This window comes from Dasypus novemcinctus, chromosome 21 (genome assembly GCF_030445035.2).
Source record: "Dasypus novemcinctus isolate mDasNov1 chromosome 21, mDasNov1.1.hap2, whole genome shotgun sequence".
Taxonomy (NCBI): Eukaryota; Metazoa; Chordata; class Mammalia; order Cingulata; family Dasypodidae; genus Dasypus; species Dasypus novemcinctus.
In genome coordinates this window covers 55,416,928-55,440,424 of record NC_080693.1, presented here as the reverse complement: position 1 = coordinate 55,440,424, position 23,497 = coordinate 55,416,928, and positions in this window count along the sequence as shown.

Genomic DNA, 23,497 nt, shown 5'->3' with positions numbered 1-23,497 from the left:
CCCAGCCCCAGCAGGCAGCGGGCACCCTTCCAGGTGTCCCCACTCTGTCTGGAAGGCACCGGGTAAAGCAGCTCTTCCACCGCCAGGGAGGGGGCTTGTAGGCTGGCTTCCCCATTGAGCAGGACCTTCTTGTGGGCAGAGGCGAGGGGGTCTCTGGGACTTGTGGGGGGGGCTCAGTGGAAGGGGCAGGGCCTTTGGGTTGGCACCCAAGCTCGGGCCTGACACCCGGTGCTGGAACGATGATACCTCTGGTTCCTTTGGTATCTGTTGGACTTGGGTGCTGGAGAAACTGACGGTTGTAGGGAAAACTAGCTGAGGCCCTAGGCTTTGCCCAGGAGTATAAACCACTTGCGCAGGCCCCAGAAAGCAGGGAGTGGCAGGAACCCCCACTGGCTTCCCTGAACGCTGCCATTTCTGAGGGCAGCTGGGGACTCAGAGGGCAGGGACGAAGGTGAAGGGGCCTCCTGCAGAAAATCAGGGCTTGGCCCTGTGGCTATGGGGTAGGAGAGGGAAAGGGAGAGGGCGCTAGGCAGTAGCCAAGGTGGACACTGGTCAGGAAAGAGGCAGGGGCCAGCCGGGAGGCTGAACCATCCCATAATCCTAGGCTCTGTGTTGGCAGAAGGAGGGGGCAGGCAGGGTGGAGGGGAGCCCTGCTCTCCTCAGAGTACAGCTTCCAACATGTGGGCTCTCCAGTCTTTACTGAGCACCTGCTCTGCACCGGGCACCGAGCTGGCGTGCCTTACCTCACTTTGCCTAGGGAATCCCAGCCTGTCTGCCAGGGTGGCATTAGGGCCTCCTAGTCCAAGCCTCCTTTTGACAGAGAAGGAAACTGAGGCCCACAGAGGTGGGGGGACTTGCCCCGAGATAAGTCAGAGGCCAAGCCACCCTAGTAAAAGGTATCAGAAAGGGGCTGACTCAAATTCATAGAGTCAGAATTAGAATGCCAGTTCCCAGGGGCAGAGGTGGGGGTGGGGAATGGGGAGCAAATGCTTAATGGGTACAGAGCTTCTGTTTGGGGTGATGGGAAAGTTTTGGTAAAAGATGGCGGTGACGGTCGCACAACACCATGAGTGCAATTAATGCCACTGAGTTGTACACTTGAAAGCGGTTAAAATGGGAAATGTTATGCTGTGTATCTGTTCCTACAATAAAAATAAAACCCATAGAACTGTACAACACAAAGATTGTGAACTATGGGTTTTGGTAAATAATATAATTGTAATAGCATTGGTTCATTAATGGTAACCAAATATACCACACTAATGCAAAATGTTAGTAATAAGGAACACTGTGGGAGGGTATGTGGGAACTCTGTACTTTCTACATGATTTTTCTGTAAACCTATAATTGTTCTCAAAAAAAAAAAATGGAAACCCACTGAATGTACTGGAGGAGAGTGTAAACTACAGGGTAAACTATTATCCATGTGGCACAGCAGTGCTCCAAAATATGTTGCCAAGTGCAATGAGTATACCACAATGATGGGGGAGGTGGTTGGTGTGGGAGGAGTGGGGTGGGGAGGTGGGGGGTATACGCGAACCTCTTATGTTTTTTTTTTCCTCAATAAAAACAACCCCAAAGCATTTATTGTGGTATGATAATAATATAAAGGTAATCAAAAAAATTTTGAACAATTGTTTTAGAACTATACTTTTAACAACTGACACCTAAAAAAATGTATTGATTTCTCAACAACTTCTCACTCCATTTCTAGTTGGAAACACTTTGTAGCAGAGTAATATTATCTCCTTTTAGCATGATCCGACCCAGTTGTTTTCTTGACTTTGTTTTAGAATGAATTTCTTCCGCATCATCTAATAGGAGGTTCACATACTCATCAAAACCAATAATACACCCCTCTACCCGCATATTTACTTGCTCATAGAGCCACACCTGAATCCGGGATCTATTTTGCAAATATCTGAAGATGAGGCTGATGGGCTGCACCATCACCTTCTGCGCTTTTTGGCCCTGGCCACGGTAAGCCATGGTGAAGTTCACAAAGACCACACGAAACAGCACAGCGCCTCCAAAAGCAACCTCTTATGTTTTTTAATGTAACATTTTTTGAGATGCATATATCTTCAAAAAAATACAATTTACAAAAACAATGGGGGAGGCGGACTTGGCCCAATGGATAGGGCGTCCGCCTGCCACATGCGAGGTCCATGGTTCAAACCCCGGGCCTCCTTGACCCGTGTGGAGCTGGCCCATGTGCAGTGATGATGCGCGCAAGGAGTGCCGTGCCACGCAGGGGTGTCCCCCACGTAGGGGAGCCCCACGAGCAAGGAGTGCGCCCCATAAGGAGAGCCGCCCAGCGGGAAAGAAAGTGCAGCCTGCCCAGGAGTGGTGCCGCCCACACGGAGACCTGACACAGCAAGATGACACAACAAAGTGGGGCACGTATTCCTGGTGCCGCTGATAAGGATGGGAGCGGTCACAGAGGAGCACACAGCAAGTGGACGCAGAGAGCAGACAACTGAGCGGGGGGATGGGGGGAGAGAGAAATAAAATAAAATCTTTAAAAAAAATTATGGGGGTGTGGGGGTGGGGAGTGGGTTATATAGGAACCTCATGTTTTTTAATGTAACGTTCTTTATGATCTATTAACTTAATAAAAAAAGTATTAAATAAAAAAATAAAAACTGAACTTGGCCTATTGTAGATGCGAAAATAAAATAAAATAAATGGAAGGGAGGGAGGGAGGGAGGGAGGCACGCTGACTCCACAGTCCTGGGGGATGTAGAAAGGCAGCACGGCACTCATCTCCGCTCCCGCTGAGCCATGCCCATGTGCTCTCCTGCTTCTCCCGGAACCTTGAGAGGCCTGCCGGGAGCTCCCACCCTCAGCTCCTGCCCACTCCCCAAGGCCGCAGCTCAGTGAGCCAGAGAGGCTGCCACACCCACGGCTGTGCCCGTGGGGGCTCCAGATGTGCTGTGATGGACAGGAACTCTGCTGATGGCCCCTGCGCTTCGGGTGACACACGTGGACGTGAACTCCTCGATGGCACTGGGAAGATGGGCCTGGGCCCCGCCCTCCTGTTGCTCCCCGCCTGGTGGGGGATGGGGGGAAAACCAATACGTCATTCGTCCTTCAGATATTGAACCCCGGAACCAGGTGCTATTCTAGGCACTGGGGGTACATAAATGAACAGAACGACCCCAAATCCCTGTCTGTCAGGAGCTCATATTCTAGAAGAGGGAGACAGATACTTACTAAAAGAAGTAAGCAAGTGACATAGCCTTTTAGAAGTAGATGTGTGCTAGGGAGAAAAAAAATGTAGGCAGGGGCTTAGAGAGTGGGAGGGTGAGGGTTGCAATTACATCACAGAACGAATTGATGCTGTGACAGTTTGGGGGCTCCAGGAGGGCAGAGAAGGGACCTCTGCATTTTCCTCTAGCTGTACCCACTGCCCTGGAGGGAGGGAGGAGCAGAACTGGGGCATTTGGAATGCCTGAGTCTCAGGCCAGTGGCTCCCTAACACGAAATGGCAAAGAGCAGGCACAGCGGGGACTCCTGAAATGGCATATGGAGCACCCACCCCTGCTGGTATATGCCTGGTGTACCCAGAATGCATGGGGCAGACCTGACACACATGAGTGCACACCCACCTGGACATGGCTGTGCGTGGATGTGCGTGTAGGTGTGTGCCCATCTAATGGACACCCAATCACTGAGCACCCGTGCCATTTCAGGCACCCTGTCTCAAGGGGCTCAGAGGCTCATGGCAAAGAAGAGGACTCAGACATGAAACAACAGCTGGCCACAAAGGCAGAGGATGCCGAAGGCAGAACCTCAGGGCGAGAGATTACAGAGAACTCCCAGGAGGCGGCAGAAATTGAACCAGCTGCATAGCTACATTGAGCTCAACTAACTACAGTTGTCTGGAAATGAAACAAGCTCCTTCAGGAGGTAGTGCATTTCCATCACTGGGGTTATTCAAAGGAAGACGTCACAACACCCTGTGAAGGGAATTCAAGGACTAGATTGGGAGATGGTGCTGATGTCCTCTAAGGTTACTGGGGTCCTGTGAAGTTGGGGGAGCCACTAAAGAATAGAAGAGGGAAGCGGATGTGGCTCAACTGATAGAGCATCCATCTACCATAGGGAGGGTCCAGGGTTCAATACCCAGGGCTTCCTGGCCTATGTGGTGAGCTGGCCCACGTGCAGTGCTGCCACATGCAAAGAGTGCTGTGCCATGCAGGGGTGCCCCCGCATAGGGATGCCCCATGCGCAAAGGAGTGCACCCTGCAAGGAGAGCCGCCTTGCTCGAAAAATGCAGCCCGCCCAGGAGTGCTGCAACACACACAGAAGCAAGATGAAGCAACAAAAAGAGACACAGATTACCAGTGCCACCGGACAAGGATGCAAGGGGACACAGAAGAACACACAGCAAATGGACACAGAGAGCAGACAATGGGGGCGGGGGAGGGGACAGGGGAAGGGGAGAGAAATAAATCTTTAAAAATAATAATAAGGGAAGTGGACTTGGCCCAATGGATAGGGCATCTACCTACCACATGGGAGGTCCGTGGATCAAACCCCGGGCCTCCTTGACCTGTGTGGAGCTGGCCCATGCGCAGTGCTGATGCGCGCAAGGAGTGCCCTGCCATGCAGGGATGTCCCCCGCTTAGGGGAGCCCCACGTGCAAGGAGTGTGCCTGTAAGGAGAGCCACCCAATGCGAAACAAAGTGCTGCCTGCCCAAGAATGGCACCACACACACGGAGAGCAGATGTAACAAGATGATGCAACAAAAAAGAAACACAGATTCCTGGTGCCGCTGATAAGGATAGAAGCGGTCACAGAAGAACACACAGCGAGTGGACACAGGGAGCAGACAACTGGGGGGTGGGGGGAAAGGGGAGAGAAATAAATAAAAAATAAATCTTAAAAAAATAATAACAATAATAATAAAAATAAAGAACTGAAGAGAGGAATGGACGACCTGGACTTTATCTTAGAGGGCAATGGGGAGCCATGGAGAGTGTCTGAGCAGTGGAGACACAGGGAAAGCTGAGCTTCGGATGAGTCAGACAGCACTGTACTGGATCAGCCTGGAGGCAGGGAAGAGACTGATGAGATGTGTGTGCGTGTGAACATGTGCACAATGCGTGTGCGTGTGGTAACCTCCATCAGTTGTGAGGGCCTTGAATGGTTTCTGGTCTTGAGGCAGGGGCTGGCCCAGACGATCTCGCAACTCCTATTTCCAAGGTTTCCGGCATTTACACGAGTGTGTGTGTGTGTGCGTGTGCATTTGGGTACATGTGAGTATACGGGTAGCGAATGGGGTCTTCCTGTGTAAGCAGGGGTGCCTGCTGTGGGGTGACTTGGTTTTGGAGGTGGCTTTTTGGGGGTATAGCTGGGGAGCAAACATGCCTCTGGAGAGTCTGAGGGGAGGGGTGTTCGGGGTTCTGCTGTCACAGGTGGGACACACAGGTGTGGGGGATGTGCATATAGGGAGAGAAACTGGGTTCCATGCTGTGTGTGTGGCTTTGGGAGTGGATTTTGCTGATGTGGGCTTGGGTGGAGGGCTGACCCGATGTGCAGCTCGAGCAAGAGGTTCTGATTTCGATCCAGTCTGAGCCAGGGGCTTTCTCACACACCAGCCCCCTGAACGTCCGCCCTCTCCTGTGGGGAACACATCCCAGGTGCCTTGGGGATTCTAGGCACATGTCCACCTGCCCAAGTTCTTTGCTGCGAGCCCTGACCCACCTCCCTCCATCCCCAGGCTCACCTGCTCCCTGGGCCCCTCTCTCTGCGAATCCACATCCCCACAGAAACCTCACAGGAATGCCTGGAAGGCTCACCCCGTGTATATGTTTTCACCTCCAGCTGGGTGCTCTGGTTATCTGGTGCAGGAAGGCACCGGGGCAGCGTGTGGGTGTCGTGACGCCGGGCTGTCTGCTCGGCAACTCCGCTTATTACCTCTCCTCCAGGCTCCCATTAGCTGCCTGCACCAGGGCCCGTGGGCTGCCCAGGCTCCCGCGCCTGCCTGCTCGGCACCTTTGTTCCTTAATTATCACTGAGGAGTCCCGCTCACCTGCCTGCCACTTTCCAAGAAGCTGTCTGGCTCCCCTTCATCAGCCCTGCATCCCCCGGACCTAAGCCCCCTCCTTTGCCAGCACCTTCTGGGAGGGGTGGTTCTAGTCACAGGCCAAGCTTGTCCGAGGCTTCTGCAGGCTCCAGAACCTCGCGCCTGGCCACTCTCCAGCCCCAGTAGAAGCCCTCACTCTTTCTCCCTCCAGCCTCCTCTGAGAAGCCTGTCCAGATTGGCCCTGTTTTAGGATCGCTGGGCTGGAAGGGACCTTATCATGTGGTTCAACATCCACCTCCCACTTATTGCCTGGATTGGCCGTCTACAGAAGGTACTCGATGACTAGTCTGGGCAGATGATGAACTTCTGCAGTGTATACTTGAATGCCTCCCCTGATGGGCCCCTCATTCGGTCCCAAGGCAGCCAGTGCCAGCTTGAGGTGGCTGGGACCCTAATAAAACCACTCTCTCCTTGTGCTGAGCCCAAATCTCTCCCCGGGGAGATTTTCACAGCCTTAAGTCTGGAGTCCACCTTGCACGGCTGGGTTCTGGGTGGGGGACTCAGTCCTGTGTCTCCTGCACGGGCTCACTGATGCCCACCCCAGACCAATATGCGTCTGGTTCCTGGAAGGCAGGAAGTCTCCCAGTGCCAGCCTCTGTCCGAGAGGCGCTTGACTTTCCTCCAGGGCTTAGGGACACAGCCTTGCCCCAACCCAACTCTAGCTCCTGGCTCTCCTTCCACCCCAGGCCTCTGGCTGCTGAACTCAGGCAGGAAGGTGAGCGGAAGGAGGCCCTGGGTGAGAACCCTTAGGCCAAACAGGCTCCGCCAGCCCCGCCCGCCCACAACACGGAGGAGGGCATGGCGCACGTGGGGCAAGGCCAAGGGAGCGAAAGCCTCAGGGAGTGGGGGCGGGAGGCGAGAATCTCCCCTCCCCAGCCCTCCTGCCGCCCCCCCCCGACCTTTGCACAACTCCCTGCCTCAGTGGGTGCACTGTGGGTGCAAGGGGGTCACGGGCGGAGCTCCCAGAAGATGGGGCCAGGAGTGAGCTGACCCAGGAGGGCATCGGGGCGCCGTGGTGTCAGGGCCATGTCTGCTCTCGGCTCCAAGCGCCAGCGGCTCGGCTCCTTGGGCCCAGTCCCTGACCCACAGTCGCACGGAAAAGAGGAACGTGATGGGCAGAAGGAACCCTGTGTCCACAAAGGGTCTCGGAGCCTGGGCCCAGCCCTGTGCCCTCTGCCGTCCTGGCGGGCCCCTTTGGACATGTCCGCTCACCTCCTCCCGTCCTCCCGCAGCCCTTCCCCGCTCTCCACGCCAGGTCTTGGCCCAGCTGGAAGGATTCCTTTTGATCTCCCCCTCTGCGTTCTCTAGGTGGCCACAGTCTCCTCCTGGACTGGGGCTCCCTGAGGCTGGTGCCATGCTTCCCCCCTCAGACCGTAGGCTCCTTAAGGGTAGGGACTGTGCCTCTGCCTTCAGACCAGGGCGCTCACTCAGGGCAGGACCAGCTTCTCCCCTCAGGCTGGGGGCTTACTCAGGCTGGACGTGGAAGCCAGCTACAGCCTGGCTTTGGCTCTGAGCATCCTGTGTCCCAGGAGTCCCAGAGTCCAGGAAGGCGCCTGGCACGTATGTCGTAAGGGCCCTCTTGACAAACACCAGCTGGGGGTGGAGGCCCGGGTCGGGAGGCCACCTCCAGCCACCAGACCGTGACCTCAGCTGGGCCGCCCTGGGCTGCTCTCCGGATCTGACTCAGTCCCTTCCCAGGGCTGCTGCTGGGCGTCCATCCCCTGGGTCAGCCCCCAAGAAGCCTCCGGACTCCACAGGCCCTGCCCGGACAGAGGCCACCCACCCCCCAACCTGGCTCGGGCAGCTAGGGGCTCCAGCAGGATTGGGGGAGGCAGCGCTTTCCTGCTGGGCTACGTGCTCTGCCACCTCCACCCCTTCGCTTCTCATTCAGATATTTTCTCCAGCCCTGAGGTCTCCTCTGTGGGTTAGAGGGGGCCCTGGGCTGGCGCCACCCTCCTCACAGAGCCCCTGAAACAGAGGGGTTCCTGCACTCCTACACCAGGTGGGAACAAGGGAGCCCCCAAGGGCAAACAAGGCAGTTCTTCTAAAACAGTCACCCCCGTGGGAAGCCCCCTGAAGTCGCCCCCAGAACCATTCTCATTATGAGACAAGAAATGAAGGCGAGTCCTCTGGAATGTTCCCCGGAGGCCTGTGTCCAGCTGTGCAGAGGAGTCTGGGGCCAGGGGCATTGAGATCCTGGAGGGGAAGGGTGAAAGATGACCCCGACTGATCTTAGCCCTCATCCCCCTCAGCCCCCTCCCCTGCTCCAAACCCTCCAATGACTTCCCATCTCACTCAATATGGAAATTCTACAAGACCCTATACTATATGGGTTCAACCCACCTTCCCCCTATCTTCTTTCCCCCTGCCCCCCCATTTCCTCCCTCATTCCCTTACTTTCCTCTTTGTTCCATTCCAGGCACATGGACCTTCCTTTCACACACACCAGGTCTGCCCTGCCACAGGACCTTTGCACTGGCCATCCCTCCACCTGGAATGCTCTTCCCTATACTTTTCCTTTTTTTCTTTTTGTCCTTCAAGACTCAAGAGACTTCTTCCTGGATGACCTGAGCTAAAACAGTGCCCCTGTGTCTCCTGGCACGCCCATCCCTTCTGTACCCCGACACAACTTTTTTCTTCCTCATAGCACTTATGGCTATCTATAATGAGTTTATCTTTAATTTCTTGGTGATTGTCTGTCTTTACCTTCAGAACATAAGTTCCGTGAGGACTCGGCTATATCCTCAGCAACTAGGATAAGGCCTGACTTGGTGGGAGCTCAAGCAAGATCTGTTGAATGAGTGCCCTGGGGAGGGAGAGAGACATGCACAGATAACCCAGGGGCTGGTGGGGTTGGTCCAAGCAGGGACCAGGGGTGCAGTTCTTGGAGGGATTTAGGAGAGGGAGATGGTGCTCCCGCACAGGCTCGCGGGCTCAAAGGGAACCAGGGGCTGAGGGAGAAGGGCCAGGAAGGTGGGCAGTAAGGGAGGCTGATAGAGCCTTTCTAGAATCTCATCCCTCCCCTTGACTCAGAATGCAGCTCTGGTGCTGGTGGGGAGGCCAAGGACGGAGGCACCGCAGTCCCGGTTCTCTGGGCGTCCCCAGTCTGGAGGGGACAGGAAAGAGTGGTCGGAAAGTCCTTGAGGTCAGGCCTCTCCACCGAGCCCTGAGCCTGGGTTTCCAAAGCCGGGGGCTGCTTCTGCTTGGCCAACTGCATCAGGCTCAGCGCGTTCCAAGCCCAACGCCTCGTCCTTCCTGCAACTCACCACGGCTGCCCTGGCTCTGTGAACAGCTCGTGTTCTCCCCGGGCAGCCTGGCTCCCAGCAGCACTTCAGACTACTCCCCCTCATCAGGCCCTGCCCCTCCCGACCCCTCCCAGTGTGGTGCCTGGAGACAGGTGGGCTCTTTCCGGTGGCTGACCGCTCCATCCAGCAGGAAGATCACCCTTCATCTCCCTCTTTTCCAGAGTCCCCTGCCCCTGGGTCAGCCAAGGCAAGTGGTCAGTGGGGGCAGGGAGGGAAAGAGGATCCCCACCCCCACGGGGGACATCAGGGTTGTGCTGACAAGCATGCAGACTCTGGAGTCATGCCAACGTCAGTTGTCTCATGTCCTCCTTCATGGGAAGTTACTGAACTTCTCTGAGTCTCAGTTTCCCCATCTATAAAATGGAGATAACGCATATTTCCCCCAGTTGCTTGGGGATTAAGTGAGAAAACATGTAATAAGCACATAGCAACACTCTGGAATCCAGTTGATGCTTAATAAATGGCAGGCCCATTCCTTCCCTTTCAACCTTCTTTCCTCTGCTCAAGAGCCTGCTGTGGCTCCGTTTCTGCCTTGTCCGATCTAGATTCCTCTGGCCAGCTCTCAAAGGTCTCCAGCTTCTGGGCTGACTTCTCAACCCCAACTTCACTCCCAAGACTTCCCGCATTCTCCCCACTCCTGTGTTCCCTCTGTCCCCTCTGCTTATCCTTCTTGTCCTGCAAGGTCCTCTTCTCCAGGAAGCCCTCCCTGACCACTCTGTCTCCTCCAAAACCCTCTACCCACTTAGCGCAGTCTGATCACTGCACTGCTGGGAGTTGTTGATTGTTCCATGTCTGTGGGTGTCACCTACCCACCCAGGCTGGCATCTGTTTCCAGATGGGCAGAGAACCATTCCCAGGCTGCCCCTGAATCTACTACAGTGCTAACCATATAGTAAGTGCTCAGTAAATATCTGTCTTTTGATTTATAACAAAGCAATAAATAACACACAAGGCAAACAGGCCCTGGCAGTGATCCTAGGAAGAACAATGGTGTCAGCCTCTCCTGTGTGGCAGGACCTGAGCTTGGTGCTTTATGTGTTCTCTCTTATTTCTCACCATCCTGGGAGGTAATGTGAGCCTCATTTTATGGATGGGAAGACTGAGGTTCAAAGAGGTTTGGTGACTTGTCCAGGGTCATGTGGCTAGAAATTGGCAGGGTCAGCATTTGATCTGGGGGGGGGGGGAGTGTGTGGTCTGGGGAGGGCATTTGGGCTGGGGAGGCAGCCTGTGTGAAGGCTCAGAGAGGGGAGGTCAATGTAGAATGTGGAGGGAGAGAGTGGGCAGATGGACTGGAGGGGTTGGAGGTTCATGGTGAAGGCACAGGTGTGCCCACTTTAAGAAGGGGCTAGGGTTCTGGAACCCTCTCTCGGGCAGGCCCTCCTGATGAACTGGTTGTGGGCCAGGATTTTCCTTATGAGAAAAAGCTGCAGCCAATCCCTGGAGTTCATATCAGCTAATGTGCTCAGCCACATCTCTCCCCAGGGCACAGGGACAAAAGGGCAGAGGAGGTGGTATATCCTACCTCTTTCTGCAGAGGAGGGATGTCAAGAGGCTGAGAGTGAGATCAGCTGGTGACGTCAGGTTTCTCACCACCCACCTCCCCAACTAACCCATCCAAGGCCCTCCTGTCACAGACCCTGCAGCTCTTGCCCCAGCCCTTCTCCTCGGTGTGGGCTCTGCAGAGCCCAGCTCTGTGCACCAGCCTCCAATTCTTGTGTCCAGCACTTGGCACAGAGACCCTCACAGTCTCGTCCTCTCCCCCATTCTGCTCCCACCCCCCGACTGGCCAAGCCTTCCACGCAGGCAGCCAGGCCCAGCTGGAATAACACAGCTTCCCTCCCTCCCTCCAGCACTGGGCTATTTATGGCTCCTGAGGGCCTTCACACCCATGAGCTCACTGAGACCTTCCCACCAGCCCTGGGACCCTCAGCAGGGCAGGGACCTCAACCCCATTTTGCAGACAGGGAAACTGGGGCCCCCTTGCCCAGGGAGTACCCCAAAGCCCAACCTCCTGATTCCTATTCCTTAGCTCGAGGCTCAATTCCTCCAGAAGAGTGGCTCAAATGCCCCTAAATTTGAAGCCGAAGCCGGGGAGTTGAGGCAGGAGGCTAGGGGGGTAATCCCTGGTGAGTTAGCCGGTCCCAGGAGCTGGAGGAAGCGGCCACGGCAGCAGACCAGGAAGGTGGGGGCAGAGAGAAGTTTTCATGGCCTCAGCCACTGGCTGCAGAACAGCCTGGCAGGGGCATCTCTGGGGTGGCTACAGGGGCAGGAAGGCCTGCCAACTGGCCACACTAGCTGGAAGCCCGGGAAGGGAAGGCCCCAGTTTCGCAGCTCCCTCCTGGGTGACCAGACCCTGACAGATATATGCTGGCTGCAGCTGGAGGGGCACCCGGCAGACACCAGAGGGGACTTCTTCACAGACTCTGCTTCGGCAGAATTCCTCTGCCATGCGACTGGGGTCCAGCCTAAGCCCTCCCTTGTGGCCTCACACCAGGACTACGCCACCTCAGCCTGCCAACCTCTCCCAGCCTCCTGTGTATCTCGCAAGGATCTGTTCCATCCCTAAGCCCTCCCAGCCACCCATCTCCCTCCCAGACTGCACCAGAGTCGCCACCGCCACCTCCCAGAAGCCTCCTCTGATTCTTCAACTCTGAACAGGACTCTTTTTTCAGCCCAGGGTGCTCCTTGTTCTTAGTATTGGAGGATTCTAATTCCCCCATAAGATGGCGTGGGGGGGGGTCCCTGGGGACAGAGACCGTGTCTCTCCCATCACAGCGGATGCCCACACCTTGTGGTGCCTCCACCCTCCGGCTCTGCCTCCTACAGCCGCCAGGTGCGCTGTGCCCATAGGGGGCGCTCAAACAGTGTTGTTGAGTGAAGGCATCTCTTGCAGCCTTCCTGCTTCAACTAGACCAGGTGGGAATTACCAGCTGCGAGGTGGATCTCCCCGAGGCAACGCACCTCCAAAACTCCAGCTTATTTTGCAGCTGACCTCGTGACTAAAGGGGAGCCAGAACTTTTAGAAAAAGAAGAGAGGTCTGTCATTTGGAATAGGAGACTGGGGGCTAGATAGTAACCTCAAAAGAGGCATCCTTGACCTTCCAGGTTCAGGGACAGAGCAGAGCAGCCGCAGTGGACCCAGAGGTCTTCCTTGGCCCTGCTCTGAAGGTCCCCAGGGTTCGCGGGCAGAGGCCCCACCAAGCAACCCCAGTTTCTTTTCCCAAGTCTCTCGAAAAGAGCAGTGAGTCAGTTGTGGCCATGAACTCATCCTAGGCAGTAAAAATAGGAGAACAGACAGGCCTCTCCTCCAGGCAGGGGGAGAGGGCAAGGATGAGGGGGAAACGTGTTTCCGCCACTGGACAGGAAGGATCTCTATCTTTTGAAGTCCTGTAGAGTGAGGCAGGCGTCCTTAAGGCCCCTGGAAACTCAACCACATCAAAGCCACCAAACGAAGGTGACTTGAGGGGGATGCTGCCTCTCACACAGTCACAGTCACACATGGTGACACAGCCGAGTCACTCAGAGGGACACGAGAATGACACACGCAGCTGAGGCATGACACCCAGCTACACACACCATAGGCAAAGCCAGTAACCTGCCAGGCAGTCGCGTAGATACACACAGCCTCACTGAAGAAAAGCCAGCCTGGCACTCCCAGGCACCGGAGGCAATATCACAGAGTCCTGCACGGGAACCCCACCCACGGTAGCCAGACCCCACAGGAGCACCCAAAGCTACACAGACTGTCGCAGTCACACACCCAATGCCCAGCCGCACACAGAACCAGTCTCTGCAAGTCACACAGGGAACACACATTTCTACGCAGAGTCTCACGAATGCACAGCCATACAGAGTAGTCACAGGCCCACAACCACCCAGCTTGCACACAACGCACAGAACCTCACCCAAGACATAAAGAGTCACACACACCAAGTCTCAGTTACATACACATCACATACAGTTACACAAGAGTCACGTGTTCACGATTGCCAATGTAGCATCCACACAGTTACACAATCACACAGACCCATTCTATTCATGGAAACTCCAGGGCTGAGACTTGATGGGAAGTAGCTCCTGGGGTGGGAATGGGGGTGTGCCTGGCTCATAGCCACCCTCCTCCTGACTGCACCTCCCTGGCCAGCCTCCATCCTTAACACCCACTGCTCACTGTTTGGCGCTCTTCGGGGCTTTGCTGAGTCCCAGCACCCCTTGCCACCAGGGAGGGGCCTGTTGCCTTGAAGATGATGGAGTCCAATCAACACGAAGCATCATTCACATATTCAATAGGTCATTAGTTGATCCTGTGTGCCAGGTGCCATGGTTGGGGCTGGGGAATAGAGTTATTCAAAACCAGACCAAAAACTTTTGTAGGTGTAATGGTTATTTCCAATTGTGTGACCCTCCCTACCTCTAGCCTCAAATACCTACTTGCTCCTGTGCCCTGGCCTTGGGGAGGCCCCCAGCAGGCCCACGGCTCATCTTGTTTTTCTCAGAAGCCATTTCCAGGAGCGTGAATGGCTCTGGAATAATTGACGCAGCCTCCACGGGAGGCATGAGGGAGATATTCAGGAGACTTCCACATGAAATTGGCCTTCCTTTCTCTGGAAGAGTGAGCCACGAAATGGTCGGTGTATGAGGTCCCTGTACGAGGGTCCAGAGAGCCCAGTTGTCACCCAACTCCAGCATGTCACCTTGGGCAAGTCAACTTCTTCACATGTGACACGAGGATGCTGGGTCAGATGAGTCTCTCACCAGGGCTACTTAGTAATATACAGATTTCCAGACCCATCCAGACCTTCTTGATCCCAGAACTTAAGACCTGCTGACTTTGGGGACCTCCAAGTTCCCTTCCAGCACTAAGAAGGACAAAGAAGCCTTGAGGAGTGGCCCTGCTAGAGGCTGAGGCTGCGGAGGGCCCCTCCCAGCCTGGATGCCTGGCACACAGGAGCCACCACCCTCCAGGAGGTGCCACGTCACCTCAGAGGCTTAGGCCTGTGAAGGGCTTGTGGTTAGAGCAGGTGATGGGCTAATCGGAACTTTGGTCCCTGGTCTTGGCTGAGGCTAGGCTTCCAGGGCTGGCCAGGCTGTGTGGGGACTTTCAGTGCCTTTTCCAGGGCTAATGATGCTTGAGTTTCACAGGAACTGGGAGAGCCCTTGAGCCCACCCCCCAGGCCTGGGGAGGAGGGTTTCCCGGACCAGGTGGGCAGGGTTAAAAGGTAGGAAAATCTGTGTATGAGTCTCAAATACTGAGGGACTTGGTTTCCTATGTTGAGTCAATCTGTTTCCTAGGGTTTTGTTTTGGTTTTTAGGAGGCACCAGGGATTGGACCCAGCACCTTGTACATGGGAAGCAGGTGCTCAAACCACTGAGCTACACCTGCTCCCCTGTTTCCTGGTTTCTGATGCCTTTTGAATGGAATCATTAGCAGGCACCTAGTCCATCTCCCTAGCCCACAATACAGCTCCTCAACCACATATATCATCAAAAGAGCTGCATTATTAGCTGCCCAAGTCACATGCAGTGCTTCATCAGCTTGACACAACAATTCTCTGCGGTAGGATTATTAACTCCATTTTACAGATGGGAACGAGGCTCAGAAATTCTAAGCCACATGCACACGATTTCTTAGCTAGTAAACAACAAAACTGGAACTCAACCCCCAGCCTCTGCTTGAGCAACGCCAGCACTGGGGAGCTTGCTGGCTGTCGCACACTCGTGGAGGACGGTTGTGCACACACACAGCGAAGGAAGAAAAGCTCCATGGGCAGGACTTCTCATGCCAACAGAAGAAACTGAGATGTGGAATAATCACTCCATACAAGGTAGAACCAGTCGGTGCCCAAGACAGAGGGGGAGGATGTACTGCTTTGGGGAAATCTCTAATTAGTAAAAATTTCTTCCTTCTATTGAACCCAAGTCTACATTCCTGTGGCTTCCAATTTGGGTTCTCTGCATTCTGGCCTCAAAAGTCACACAAAATTAGTCTGAAGCCCTTCTTGCTCTTGCCGGTGGCTCTCACGTCCCCATGCCCATTTCCCATGAGGCCAGTTGCCTTACTTCTCTCCAAGTCCTGTCCTTGTACTGCCCTCTGCAGAGATGGGGACTTCACTCAGGCCACGTCCCTCCCTCACTCGGCCCCTCTGGACCCACCCTACAGGCATTAGCTGAGAGCTCTGTCACTGTGTCCTTCATCTGTTCCAGAGGTCCTGAGTCAGGGGGCTGGAGTTCCAAGCCTGGATCTACCACTTGCTGGTTGTGCAAGGTTGGGCAAGGCTTGGAGCTGCTCTGAGCACCGGTTTCTTCATCTGTGAAATAGGGACAGCGATACTTGCTGCCCCACCTATCTGTCAGGGTGGTGAGTAGCAGCTGAGATCCTGGGTGAGAAAATATTCTATGCGCTTGAGGGGCAGACCCCATATTTAGGAGGAGCTGAGGGTGGCTTCAGGATTAGCTCGAGAAGAAAGGCAGTCCTGAGCACCTCGGGGTGTCACAGTGCCAGCTGCTGTGAGGCCGGGGAGCTGAGGAAGGCGGGGTTTCTGCCCTGCAGGAGCTTCCTGTCCTGGGACTAACACCTTCAGCCCTCACCAAATCCTCTGGAGATAAAAGCTTTTGAACCAAATTGGACTTGGCACCCTGTAGGTAGGTAAAGTGAGGGGGACAGGAATATCCTTCGTGGGTGAAACAAGGGGCCCAATAGTAAGAGGAAAGGGCGCTAACATGGGCTAAATACACATGGTGCCCATCAGAGGTTGGGCTTATTGTTATGCCCATTTTACAGAACAGGAAACTGAGGCAGAGAAGTTGTATTTGCCCAAGTCAATAAAAGGTAGAGCTGGGATAGAATTCAGATCTGCCTGGCTCCCAAGCTGGTATGCTTTCCACTCCACCTGGCTGTGCCCTGGAAAGGGCCAGCACCTGAGAGTCTCTACCAGGTACAGGGCCTCTCAGCCCTGAGGAGCAGCAGGAGGACAAGGAGAGAGAGGCGGCTCTTTGCAAGGACCCTGCCTCCTGAATGTCACCCTATGGCTCCTATATAACTCCTGCCCTGGGATTTCTGATCAATGTAAGCAGAGCTACAGCATTTCACTCTTATCATTCATTCATTCAGTGCCTGCTTACTGCACATTTCCTACACACCCCGTCCGGTGGGTACTGCTCACAGAGTTGACAACTGCCATCGCTGCTCTTGTGGAGCATCTGATGCAGAGGGAGGATGCAACTGACCATCCACTCCAGCCAAGCCTGGGGAATTGTTTCAGCCCTGGGTGGGGAATCGGGGGAGGATGTCCTTGAATCAATGAATTGGCAAGTGCAGCGAGCCAGAATCAAATGCGCAGGATCATTCCACTTATGGAAAATCCATAAACAGGTGAAAGTAAGCAGACATGAGTGAGAAAACTAGAAGGAAAAGCAGGGAAACTATTAACACAACAGCCAGGATAGTGGTTGCTTAGGGTGAGGAGGAGATTATGAGCCACGAGGGGCACGCAGGGGGCTCCTGGGACCTGGCAAATTTCTACTTCTTCACTTGGGTACCCAGTTTATAAGTATTCACTGAACACGTGTGTGTGTGTATAGCTATATATATGTATGTATTTATTCACTTTCATCTATTTTTTTTCACAATTTTAATACACACCAATTGCCAAATGCACTGTAGGTGAGATTTGAAAGGGCCCTAAGCCAATCTCCCAAGGTGTGCTACACAGACTCTGTACCCAGTAGGTACTTAAAAATAAGAGTATTTGGGGAGCAGGTGTAGTTCAGTAGTTTGAGCACCTGCTTCCCATGTATCAGGTCCTGGAACATCTTTTAAAAAAAAAAGAATATTAAATTCTGGTGAGTCTTGAAGGAGTGCAACGTGGTTTGCTCAGTCCAGCATGGCCTTCATCTTGAAGCCAGAGTTCACTTGCCACTGAGGTTCTTGAGGGCTGAAAGGATTAAAAGCTTCTTTCCCATGTCTCTCTGGATATCTGAGGCTCAGCAGTTCCCAAATCAAGCCCCAGCCTAGCATCAAACCATGAGTCAGAAGACGTGGACTGGAGATGCAGCTCTGCACACGCCAGGCAGATCTTCTCTGGCCAGGCCCTTCACAGCTCGGGCCTCAGAGTCTTCATCCGGCACATAGGGCTAAGGAACCACCCACTTCCCGATGAAGATGTTATAGACCTGGGCATGCTTTTGGGAATGCCTTGTGCACTGTACACGTATACATACCATATTACCCAGGTATCCTTCCTGCCTCCTCTCCTCTCCGTTCTCCAAGGAGAGCTCTGAAGAAATCTTTACCCTGATTCAGAAAGTCTTTGGTCCCCAGCCCTAGGTTCTTGGGTTTGTGATCTATTGGGCCTGAGCTTCAAGATGATTCCAAGAGCAAGTTTCCCAAGTTGGAGGAGGCTGGGCTGGGGAAGCGGCATTCCAGGCGGCATGTCAGAGGGTGAGTCAGGGCTGGGGGTGGCCCTTCCCCTCCCTGGAGGTGGGGGAGGCCCTGCCTCACTGGCTCAGGGCTCAAGGCCCAGGCTGGGTTACACTCATCTGTCTCCATCCGCATACATGTAAGTTTCACCTGTGCACATTGGCAGGGCCAGAGCAAGATACCTGTGCAGGGGCATGGAGGGAAATCTGTGGGATGGCTGGCTGCCTGCTGGCACATCCAAGCCCAGAATCTTGGTGGCTGTTCCTTCTGCCCATCAGATGCCTGAAACTCTGAACCAAACACATGACTTCTTCCCAGGGCCCCTCTGGTTGCCCAAGATAGGAACTTTAGAGTCATTCCTGCCTCTACCCTCTTCTGGTACAGTCACCCAGCCCAGAGTCTGTTCCTGAGGCACCCTTCTCATGCCTCTCTTCCTTTCCTTGCCTCTGCCCCCTGCCCCCGGGGCCCTCCCTCTTCACACTTGACCTATGGCAATAGCCTCCTAGCTGAGCTCTCTGTCCCCTGACTCTTGCTCCCCAGCCCACCGCGGTACCCAAGACATCCCTAGGGAACCTCTCGGTTCTCACCCTGGGCCTTCTTACTGCCCACGGGTCCCATTCTAAGCTCTCCATTGGCATTTGAAGCCCTCCACAGAGTGGAACATCCTGACCCTTGCTCCCAAGTCTTTCCCGACTTTCTTACCTTTAAGCCAAGTTGGAGTAAGACCTGACCACCCCTTTTCCATGCCTCAGTCTCCTCATCTGAAAAATGGGGATAAAAAAATAGGACTCCCTTACAGAGTTATAGGAAGACTTAAATGAGAAAATGTATGTAAAGCACTTAGAATTGTGTCTCGCACACAAGCCCACAATAAAATATTACTTCTTCTCCTGCCACTACCCTACAGAGGGCGTCCCTCTCCTGGGGTCTCCTCTCACTCCTGAGCCTTTCTTCAGCCCTTCCTCGACCCTTGCGAGTGGTGCTTCTCCAGTAAGACAATTCCATGATAGTTAACAGGGCAAGCCATCTTGGATTCCAATTTCAGCTTAAAATTTTTAAGCAAATTACTTGACTTCTTTGTGCTTCAACTTCCTCATCTGCACAGCGGGGATAATAGTGATACCATCTCATAGAATTTGTGTGAGGGTTAAATAAAATAATGCACAAAAGGGCTCACTCAGCACAATGCCTGGAACATAGAAAAACACTTAAGAAGCATTAGCTATGACAATGATGGTGGTGATGTCACTCAAGGCACAGGTCTCAGATCACGGCTGCTCTCCTTCCCTGTCAAAGGCCCAGCAGGTTCCTTAGAGAGACCTCCAGGAACAATTCCTCCAGCTTCGGACAGTCAGAGAACCATTCCCTGGCCCTACTTCCCTTTTCTCTGGAAAGAACTGAGGCAGCCAGTGCCCAGTTGAGTTGGTTGGTGGTTGGGTGGGGTTGGGCTGAGCACGTTCTATCCAGAATTTGGGCTGGGGAGGGCTTGTATTGTCCCCCACCCCCTCCAGTATGGAGCTCTTCCTCTAGTAAGGTCGGGCCTGGACAGGTGGGGATCAGCTCAGAGAGCAGTGGAAGGGGTCTCCAGAGGAGGGGAACGGGCAAACTGGTTGGAGAAAATGGGACTGGGTAACTCAGCCCAGCTCAGTTACCCAGGAGGCCTCTGGCAAGCACACAGTCCCCGACCCCCAGCACGACAAGCCCTTCCCCCTCCTCTGCCCACTTCCCCAACCCCCTTTCCCACATCCCCCTGCCTTTTCCAGACAGCAGTTGAACTTCCAGAGTGTGATCCTTTTCCAGCGGGGATTAATAAGGGTGATTGACGACGGAGGGAGGGTGCATGGGGTGCTGTGAGGTGGTGCGCGAGACCCCGCCCCCTCCTTAAACTGCACGCTTGGCCCCTCCTTTAGGTTTAGAGTCCCCATCCCGCGCACAGAATCAAGGAGCAAAGTGGGGATTTAGGAAGGGGGAGGGGGGCTGAGTTGCCTCCAACCCTCCCCCTGTCTACCCTCCCCCTCTCTGAGGTCTGGGGGCCGGGATCCCAACGCCGGGGTATACAGAGGAAAAGGCAGCGGTAATACCTTTTTTAATTTGTAATTTTTTTTTAACTTTGAGGAGAAGGGGTTGCGGGTGCACCTGGGGTGCCCTCGCGGCCATCCAGCCCTCTTCCCCAAGGCAACATGCCCCATTCTCCCAAGACTCAGCCAGCAGATGTAAGGCTGTCCCCTTCTCCCGGGTTCTGATATCCAGATCAGGATGTGGAGACCAGACTAACCCTTTTCTTATGAAAGAAAAACAGACCAGGAGTCAGAAAGTGAAACCAGTAACCCCACCCATAAAGACTCCCCACCGATTTGAGGGGTTCCAGAGGCGCAGGCACTAGTAATGTGTGCGTATGTGAGGGTACGAGTATGGGGGTGAGGGCTGGGTGTGTTGTGCATGTGTGATGCAGTTGTGTATTGCTGCGGATGTTGTGTGGCTGTGGCTACGGGTGGAGCATGTGCTGTGGCTATTGGATTGTGAAAGTGTGCATCTGTTGTGTGCATGTGTGTCTGGTGTTCGTGTGTTGCATGTGTGTCAGGGCGCACACCTGCTTCATTGTTGCCCTCTCACGCAAGTCCAACTCCCGCCACGACCCACGTGGTTTCCCACGAAGGACCGAACAATGGAGGGGTCGCGGAGAGCCCTAGTTTCTTTAATCTGGTCTGGGAAGGCCTGAAGGACGCGGCCGAGCTGCCTTCGCTCCGAGAGCGATGAATTCGTTGCAGCCGGGTTGGCCTGGGGGCCTCCCAGCAGCAATCTGCGTTCTCCCCGGGGCAAATCTGGCGCGCAGTCCCGCAGTCCCGCAGTCTGTCCGCCCGGCTCCAGGCTTGGGCTCGCTCCTAGTTCAGCCTGCCGAGCCGGTAGCTAGACACCCGGCGGAGAACTCCCGCGCCCCGGGCCGCGGAGCCCGCACCTACGCGCCCCCCAGCCCGGGCCATTTCCAGCTCCAGTGCTAGGCGAAGTTCAGCGCCCTGCGGCCACTTTCCAGCTCCCGGAGGCGCCTCCAACGCACCTACAAAACTGTCCCATTTTTTGTTAACCGTATGTTTGGGAGCTGAGGGGGCGAGACTTGGTCCAAGAATTGTTTTTTTTTTTTTTACGTGTTTGGTGACTTCTTCCATATTTTTACTTAACACGTATCGGTCAATCTTAAATGGAAGACTTTTTCCTGGAGCATCAGGCTGAAACTAGGAAAGCGTCCCTGGGAGCGGCTCTGCAGCCCCTGGTCGGGAGTCCGACAGCTGAGTGGTGTCCGGATCGGGGTCGCGCTGACCCCAAGGCCTCTTCCCTCCTGGTCGCCTCCCTTTCCGCGGAACTTCTCCAGGGTTATTTGCAAAATGAAGCAGGAACTCCAGGCACAGAGAAAGCGCTCAGGAAAAGGTGGGAGGTGAGCGCAAACCCAAGCGCGCGGCGGGACTTGGCGGGGACTTCACTAGCCAGCCCGCCGCCCGCTTGCGCCAGCGATCAGCGACTGCTCGATCCGAAGGAGGAAAGGAGAGCGATAATTCAAAATTTCAGGAAAAGTAGAATTGGGGTGGGGGTGGGGGGCCGCAGGCGTCTATGTATGTTGGATTACCCCTTCCTCGGGCCTCACCAAATGTGGGGGCTCTGTCTACACTGCACCGGGCAGAGTCAAGGGAGGCTGGAGCAACTAATCGAATCCGATTCCTTCCTTCTCCTTGAATTGTTCAAACCGAATGTTTCAAAGTATCCCTAAACCGAGTTACTAACAAAGCCCCGGCCAACTCGAGCCTAAAACCCGCTGAGAACAGACAAAACTAACCCAAAGTTTCGTTTGGGGTCGGTATGGGGATGGAAGAAAAGGGAGCGGATGAGCCCGGGATGGCCGCCGAGAGCCAGAAACGAGAACTCGCTGGAGCAGATCCACACAAGGGCGGCGTGGAGATCCTCGCGGGGTTACAGACCCCGGCGCCCAGCTAGCGTCACAGACGCCGTCCCTCTCAGCAGGAGCTTGTCTTGGGGACGCTTGTTCGGGATGCGAGGTACGAACCACCACAGGGAAGAGGCACTGGTTGGGATGGAGTCTTTGCTTCAGGGAGGGTCTGGACTCGGCATGACCTTGAGCAAAGTATATATCCTCCACCTCGAGGGGCTTTTCTGCAAAGGGATCTTTCGGGATCGGGTGGGATGGCATTTGCCAGGCAACCCGCTAAGAGTCTGCAAAGGAACTACACAGTGGTGCGGTTCTATCAGGTCCAATCTCCAAGCCACTGCTGACCCCCGAGATCCCAGGGGCACAGTTCCCCATCCAGGATGCCACGGTCGGTCCCCAGGGCTTAGCCTGGGTGCTGGGGTCCTCTAAGCCAGCCTATCACCGGGACCAATGGACCTGCCGCGGTCGGGGGGAGATGGGAAGTTCATTTCTGCCTTTTCTGACCAGCCAGAAGCTGAGGTATCAATAGCAACTGCAGCAAGTTTTTCTTTCATTTCTTTTTTCTTTCTTTTCTTTCTCTCTCCTCTTCTATCTGCCCCCCCCCCTTCTTGGTTTTATTATGCTCTCGGATTTTGTTTTTTGCAATTCATAATAAAACATATAACAAAGGCTTGGGAAGTCTTGCATCCAGCTCCCTTGTTTTTCAGAAGGATAAACTGAGGCTCAGAAATAGAAATGACTGACTCAGGCTACTGCCCGCGGGAGTTCTTGGCTGAGTCAGGATGAGAACCCAGACTTCAGGCCTCTCAGACCAGTCTCCCCTCTCTTCTGAGCAACACACATCCTCAGCGCTTCTTAATCCTAGCTCCATCCCTTTTTGCCTGTCCCCACCCTGCTCAGAAGACTGCTCAGGCCCTGAGGTTGGTGAGATGCCACTCTTGTTGAGGGAACCCTTCCCCAGGGGTGGAGGATGAGGGGTGGTCTCCGAACAGCCCTAGAAGGTGGGACGCACTGAATGAAAGGGGATGGTAGAGAGAGGCATCTCCTCAGTTTGTAAAATGAGGGATAATAACAGTACCTACGACAGACAGGTTTCTTGTCACAATGCACAGAGCTTGTGTGTAGCGAGCCTTTCATAAGTTCTGTAAGGCTGCAGACTGCCTGGGGGTGAGGCTACTGAGTTCAGAGAAGCCCCCTGAGAACTTAGGAAAGACTCTTTCCATGAATGCCCTGACTTTGGAGAACTCCCAAAGCCAACTGCTGCAGAGGCCCTGCCAGAAAACATCCCCCTGCTCTTCCTACCATCTCCAGCACAGGACTCTGGGTACAGGGCCCTTGAGGAAATGTCCTTCTGCCCATACTTTGATTTCCAGCTCAAAAGGATCTCATTTGTGCAGCCTTGACAGCCAACTCCACCCAAAGAGCATTTTCTTCTTTGATGCACCCTGAGTTGCTGTCCTTGGAGTTCACCATCTTTGGACTCCACTTGGGCACTAGAGGAGGATGGTTGTAGAAAGGAAGGTTCAGAGGGAAACATCCTCCTGGGCTCACAGCCCCAGCCCTAAGGAGATGGCCACACAGCTGGAGTTGCCTAAGGGAGGAAAGGTGCTCCCACATGGAAATAGCATTTCTCTGCTGAGCAAACTCCCAAACCCTGTTGGATAGTGTTGGGGGGTGACTTCTCCAGCTACCCAGAGGAGGGGGCTCCCTTACAAGTGCCCCTTCTCTCTCAAGGCTCTGA